Below are 7,206 nucleotides of genomic sequence, written 5' to 3' on the forward strand. Positions count from 1 at the left end.
GCTCTATCAGCATACTGGAGACACTACAGCTGCCTCACTTACCCTCTCCATACGCACATTAGACTGGAATGGTGACAAGGAAGATCCCTGATAAATTCCTTGAAGCCAGGCCATATCGTAGTAGACACAAGAGATTTCAAAAGTAAAGAGGCAGAAGCCGAAGCCAGAAAGAGAATAGCCTGGAGCTGAATGGGAGATTCTCACATGATTGTGAAGGAAGGCATTGCTTGGTATAAAGACTTGTTACCCGCACAATTTAGGGCACCCCCTGCATATACCCTTCCAAGGGCTTAAGGCGTGACCTGGTCAATTTAGGCACCCCCATCCTTTCCCTTCTGATGGCTTGGGGCATAAGGCACCTATTCTTACTTATGGGGTTTAGGGAGAAACTTGGTTTATTTAAGTATCTGCTTTTATGTATGGGGCTTTGGGTTTGTGGGACTTTTTTTGTGAAAGAGCTTTACATAGCTGTGTTTTCAACGTTTATTTATTAGCAATATATATAGAACACATATGCTAAGCAAATTTTTATGCTTATTATTTTTATCAGAGAGACAAATTTTACCCGATGGCCAGTCAGGATTGACTTGTTTGGGTTTTTGGCGTCATGGTTGCACAGGGGGCACGATGTCTTGCAGCTTGTGGTTGTACTGATGTCCAGAGTTGATTTTTAAAGAGCGTTATTTTTTATGTATATTATACAGGTAAAATGAGCTACCTTTCTTTAAATTGACTAAACCTATTGTATTATTTTACTCCCCCAAGTAACAAAAATGTTAATTAATAACACACAGTCACCGATGTGGGGGTGGGGGTGTTTTTTTGCTTACGTTTTTTAATCTTTTATTTTTTTATGCTTAAATGGTTACTTAGTTGTGACTTTTTTTTTTGTTTGTGCAGATGATTAACATAAAAGCACTGGTTAGAGCTTATTTTACTATTTAATGAGGTGGGGTTTTTTTAAATTTCCCAGCATCTTTACTTCATAACCTTGGTGGTTCTAGCTTTTGTTTGGGACATTCCTGAGGTGGGGGTGCATTGCCAGCAGCAAAATATTTTTTTTTTCAATTTTAGTGGTAAACTCCCTGAGTTTCAACTAAGGCTGGTTTAATATGGGGGGAGGATTAATCAGGTCTCAGGCCAACAGACAGTCTGGCTGACTCATTAGCCCCAATTAAAACAAACAAACCATACTTCAGGTTTCAGCTACCCACAGAACTCCATGGTGTACATTTAATTTTAAAACAATTAAACCAGCTGGTTGGGAACTTGAACAGCAGTGGAGGGCATAGAAGCTACAAGATTATAATTATTTATTTTTTAAAAACCATCAGTCCTGTCAGAGGGAAGTTCTGCCTGAAACAGAATTGACTGTAATGCTAAAAATGAGAACATATGGGAAGCCAATAGTTTATTGCTAACCACAGCCACCCTTTCAGCAATCTCTCTTAATGAAGCACCACCCACCTATACAAGTCAAGCATTAATAAATTATATATTAAGGCATGCTCTATGCTTGAGCAATGAATACACTTAGTAATTCCATCTACTAGAAGGCCACCCGGCTCCTAAGTAACCAAGTAACCTGTGTGAGTTGGGCTGGATCACTCCTAACTAGATGACATTAAAAGGCCTATTTGGTATCTCCACACGGGACATTTATTTTACGTCAGTAGAGAATAATTGCTTTGATTTTGGAATTGAAAATGTTCATTTGCAGTATTAGGAATATGAAAAGAGTTTTGTGAAAAATATGTCTGCAGAAATTTCCAATCCCCCTCTCCCTGCCAAAAAAAAAAAAAAAAAGCGGGAGGGGGTCCACTTTGAACTCCTGTGGAATGAAACCGTCTTTTAACATTTCAAAATGTCGGCATAATTTAAAATGAAAATATTTTCCCATCAGCTCTCAGGAGGAATAACGGCTGCCCAGACTCTCAGGAAATCAGGCTACTTTGATTTGTCTATATAAATGTGCCCTTCTTTATATTATCTCTGTGCCCTGAGATTTTCCTACAGTATATTTATAGCTTTACAGATAATTTCTATCCTCAGCTTTATTTCCTTCTTTCAGATTTAATGTTCTTTATTAGTACTCCTACGGCTTTGTTCTATAGGTCAGGCCTAAAATATCTAGCTGAGATAAAAAAAAACATTGATCAAGTTGAACTGCTGGAGCCCCCACTTTTTAGTGGCTTTTTGAAAAGGCTATAAGCAAAACTTATCATTTTCCAGCCAATACACTATTGCAATAAGCAAAAGCCCTAGAAAACTGCTTTCCCCTGTACAAAGCTGTAATTTGTGTGTCACAGTGAGGTTGAGGTGGTGGTGGAGAATGAAGATCAAAGTGGAAATTCACCTGGCTGCCTCCTATGCTATCGATCTGAATCTTAGCCACTTAATCAGCAACACTCACTGTCACACCACAGAGCTCAGAATCTCCCATTTCTTCTCAGTGCTTTTATTTATAAAACCATTTTTAAGTAAATTTTCTTTTCATCTCCATCTTTTTGGAGGCAAGATGGTGGGGAAGCCCTGTGAGGGGTAAAGAGAGGATCGTGGCCCTAGTTGAAAACAATGGGAGTTAGGTGCCTCAATACCTTGGAAGATCTGGGCATGAGTTCCTGACCCTGTAAGGACTTCAGTAGCAGCTGACTGTGTTCAGTCCTCTGTGGGAGTTTTTAGCACCTCACTGGGTCAGGCATCCAGCAAAGATGCATGAGAAAAGAAAATCTAATGAAGGAAAAGGGGAAACTGAAGGAAAAGATACAATGCCAAATCCTGACGTCCTTACTCAGGCAAACTAGGTTTTTACTCAGGAAAATTCTCACTGATGTCCCTTGAGTTTTTTTGCCCAAGTTGGGACAAGAGTCAAAATTGACTAAGGGCATCAGGATTGGCCGACTTAAAGCCGGGAGAATGTAAAGGGTAATGCCCCCTCCCCAAAATAAAGAAAACAAGCAAAGGGGGAAGTCACTGTCACGAACTCTTTCTATTGTATTGCAAATCACACACCATTTGCAGGTTTCCCTCAAGCCCCAGCTCCTGGAGTCATGTGATTGGGTAAGACTCTCAGCTCTCACATTTTTAAAAAAATAAGTTTCTAAGCCCTCACAGTTGTGGAGAAAAGCTGGAAAACATGATCCAAGTACTCTCTATCATCTCAGACCCTAGAAGGCAAATTAAATGAACTCCCAAATATATACTTTTAAAATCGTGATTTTGGGGGGGCTGACTTGGGATATTTGAACAGTTTGGGTTGGCAATACTGCAGTGGTTACATCTCCTCTTAGGAGGTGCTCCCAGGGCATGCCCATTATCTCATCCCACTGGAGTCCATCACCTCTAAGCTCCCAGCACTAAGGAACTATATCAACTGGGTGAGCAAAGAAACACAGCCCAAAAGAAACAGCAAGTGGCCACCCTGAGGTTTACTCAGTTCTTATAGAGACAAATTTGCACTGGCATCAGGGGACATTTTCCTGAGTAAGGACCTGAGGGTTTGGCCTAAGATCTGGAAGATGAATGTAGTTGCATCTTATTTAGGTCAAGATTGTGCCCTTTAAAGGTATGAAGTAGGGGCGTAGTGTAAGGAGCCTTCCTTTCCACCCTCTTTTTGCAAGATCCTGGCACAGTCGCTGTCCCTGCATTCAGTGGAGTGCAGAGACTACTCCTTCCCTATTGTGGACAAAGCTCCATGGGGAAGCGGTGGAAACCTACATCTTCTGAGTCCTTTACAAGAATACACTGTCGGGAACCATCCTGTATGGGCAATGGGATAGATGGCTGAATGTTTCCTTTCCTTCTTGGATCTCTAGTCTCCCTCTCAAGGTGTTTTCATCTTGAAGTTTTGGGGCATTGCACCCGAGAGAGAGAGAGAGAAACATTAGGAAGCTAAAGAATCCAGCTGCATTTTCTTTTTAGTGTCTGAGCAGTGACAGTGACATGGAAGAATAAAAAAGAAAGAAAGACATTCCTGCAACCCCCAAACAGCGCTGCCAAAAAATGACTAAGTGGCTCATCTCTTCACGCTGCCAGTGTTACCCAACCTTCTTACGTTGGACTGAGACCCTTCTAATTGACATCACTTTACCTTGACCTCCAACAGTAAGCTGAACACTTGTTGCTCTCACCGCCAACAAGGCATCACCAGTCAGTCGTAGGAAGTCCCAGCTGAGGACATGAGCTGCATGCACAGGGCATTCATCTCGCAGCTGGGGACACTGAGGCAGGAGGTACCGACAAGTCTATTCAGCAACCACTGTACACATCTAATGCTGCTGCTTCTGGTTCTACACAGGTCAACTCCTCCTTCAGCCACTGTCTGTCTGTCTTCACCCTCTGATGTCCTACACTATAAATTAGAATTCAAGAAACGTTGGTGGCAAAGTCAGAGCTGCTCACTGAAGGGAAGATCCTCCCATGTGCAGAGTCAGTGCTAGGCCTGTACACCTCTTAAATCCAATTTAAGCCATCAGAATACTCTGAATCCAGACAGTCGTGATTTGTGGAGGTTTAGATTTCAAGGGAGAGGCTCAGAAGCCACCCCATTGATTTTGGATCCAAACCTGGGAGGATTGCTATATGCTGCTACTGGTCTTTTGTAAATACTGATGGGGTAGGGAGGCTAGCTGCAGGCCATTAGCAAGGAAATCAGGGAAGCTTATACTGCTGAAGCACATGCTATACGGATTCTGTGGAAAATAGGTTACTTTATTTTTAGCGCTGCCAATCCAGGACCTCTCTCCAGTGCTGAAAGCACTCTCTTTTCCAAAGTACTTCTAAATGACAGGTGCTGGGTTTTCCCACTTTATTATATTCATTACCGTAGCTCCTAGGGTCTCCAACCAAGGTTGGAACTCCATTGCACTAAGCACTTTGCAAACACTTGGAGAGAGACAGTCCCTGTCCCAAGCAGCTCACCCTCTAAACAGACAGACAAACAAAAGGTGAGAGGAGAAGGGACTTTCCCTAGACTGCAGAGCTGGTCAGTAACACTACTGAAACTAGACCCCAGCTCCCCTGATTCATAGCCCACTCTATTTTTTTCACACCTCTGAGCAACTTAAGTTATTCCAGCATAAGCGCTCCTGTGTACAAGCCCTTAACTTTGGTGTGTCTAGCCCAGTCAGTGCTCAAACAACTAAGAGAGATGGAAATTTTTCTTGCAACTTTGTTTTATTTCCTTCATTCAGCTTTCAAGTCCACAGGATGCGCTACCTTGTGTGTAGCATTTATAGGTTGTGATAGGGCCATTCACCAATCCTTTGTATCACGCTGTATGTCCCTTGATGGCCTTTGATAGTCCTTCTGGTGGATGGGCAGAGGGACGATAACCAGGCCTGGGGTTCACAAGTTCACAGCAAACACTTTCAAAGTTATTAAGCAAAATGTACAGTTCTTATCACCTGGAATACCAACATTACAAGTGAGATTAATGCCTGCAGCAACTTACAAGCAGTTCAGAGTCTAAACACTAAATACTTTCTTATAAGACTGTAGCAGATTGCAGACTCACTGGCATGGTGCCTCCTGCTGGTCAGTCTGGGAATTAGCTCTTTTCTAGTCCCGGAGCACCTCCTGCCTCAGATCCTGTGTCCCTCCTGGACCCCAGTGCCCTTTACTTGAGTGTTCTGCCCCAGCAGTAACCCCACTCTCTGTGTCTCCCCTCCCCTGTCTCCCCTGTCATCATCTAGCCCCCTTTCTCTGGGGCAGACTGCAGTCTGTAATGGCCACTCATCACTGGCAAGGGGGCTGCACCTCTGCAGCCCCAGTACCTCCTTAGGCCTTTAACAAGGCCTCAGCTTGGGGAGTTGCCAGGCTGGAGCTCCCCAGTTCCAGTTCCCGTTCCCGTTCCCCTTGCCCTTGCCCTTGCCCGTCTCACCCTGTGCTCCCAAGCAGCCAGGTCCTTCTCTCTCCAAGGCTGGAGTGAGACTGACTCTGCCCTCTGGCCCTGCAGCTCTTTTATAGGGTCCAGCCTGGCCCTGATAGGCTGCCTCCCAGCCTTTTCCTATTGGCTCTCAGCCCCAGCCCTCTGCCAGGGCTGGCCTTTAACCCCCTCAGGGCTGGAGCAGGGTGACCGCCCCGCTACAAAGACTAATGTCTATTTTGAGCAAAACTAACATACAGTTGAGCTGGTCTGGTCTCCAGTTTGTCAGTGCTCAGTTAATGACTGCAGCCTGGACAAGAGCTGGCATCTGACCTGCCAGCATCACAATATAGTAGACACAAAGACTGACCTTCCAGAGGGGATGATTAACCCCTGCATTCCGCCATTTCCAGTCTCTGGGCTGGTCTCCACTACGAGGAGATTGGCGCTGCTGCAATCAATGCAGCAGGGACTGATTTAGCGTGTCTCGACCCACTAAATCAATGGCAGAGCACTCTCTGGTCGACCCCGGTACTCCAGCTGTCCGAGGAGAGTAAGGGAAGTCAACTGGAGAGTGTCTCCCATCAACTCAGTGCCGTGAAGGCACCGTAAGTTGACCTAAGCTACGTCGACTCCAGCTACGTTATTCACGTAGCTGGAGTAGCATAATTTAGGTCGACTTACCCCAATAGTGAAGACTAGCCCTCTGTGGAGTTATACTGGCATGAAACTAGAGCGATGCAGTAGTGAGTGAGGCCTGCTGTTTCTATTTTGGGTCAAGCAGTCTAGCGAGGAAAAGGAGCAAAGTCCTATTCCCATTTAACATAATGGCAAAACTTCCATTCACTTCAATGGGAGCAGGGTGTGGACTCAAGAAGGAGTAGGACAGCCCATAGGGAATGGAATGTGAGATGGGATTGAAGTTCCGGAAAAGATTTAGCTAGGAATTGGGGTCCACTGAAATCAGAGGAAAGACTCCCCGTGGATCTTGGGTCATGCCCTGGAGCCTGCATCGGCTTGTCAAGGATTTCAGAACTTCTGTGGTTTCCTCTGTCCTAATTACTTTATTATCATACAAATACGTGTGCATCAGATTTTTTTAAAAATTGAAACTTGTAGAAACAGTGCAGAATTAGGAGTGTGATAATAAACGAAAAACGTTAACATACAATTCCCTTATGCTTTTGAAAAATGACTTCATAAACGCAAAGTAAAATATTTGCCTTTTTATTACCTGACAATTACATATTAAGAATTTCTTTTTATGTTTAAAAACATATGCAATACGGGCATGCAGGCGCCGAAATGTAATTGCTTTCTTTCTGGAAGAATCAGATGTC

Source organism: Lepidochelys olivacea (genome assembly GCF_965140295.1).
Source record: "Lepidochelys olivacea isolate rLepOli2 genome assembly, chromosome: 5".
In the NCBI taxonomy this organism is placed as follows: domain Eukaryota; kingdom Metazoa; phylum Chordata; order Testudines; family Cheloniidae; genus Lepidochelys; species Lepidochelys olivacea.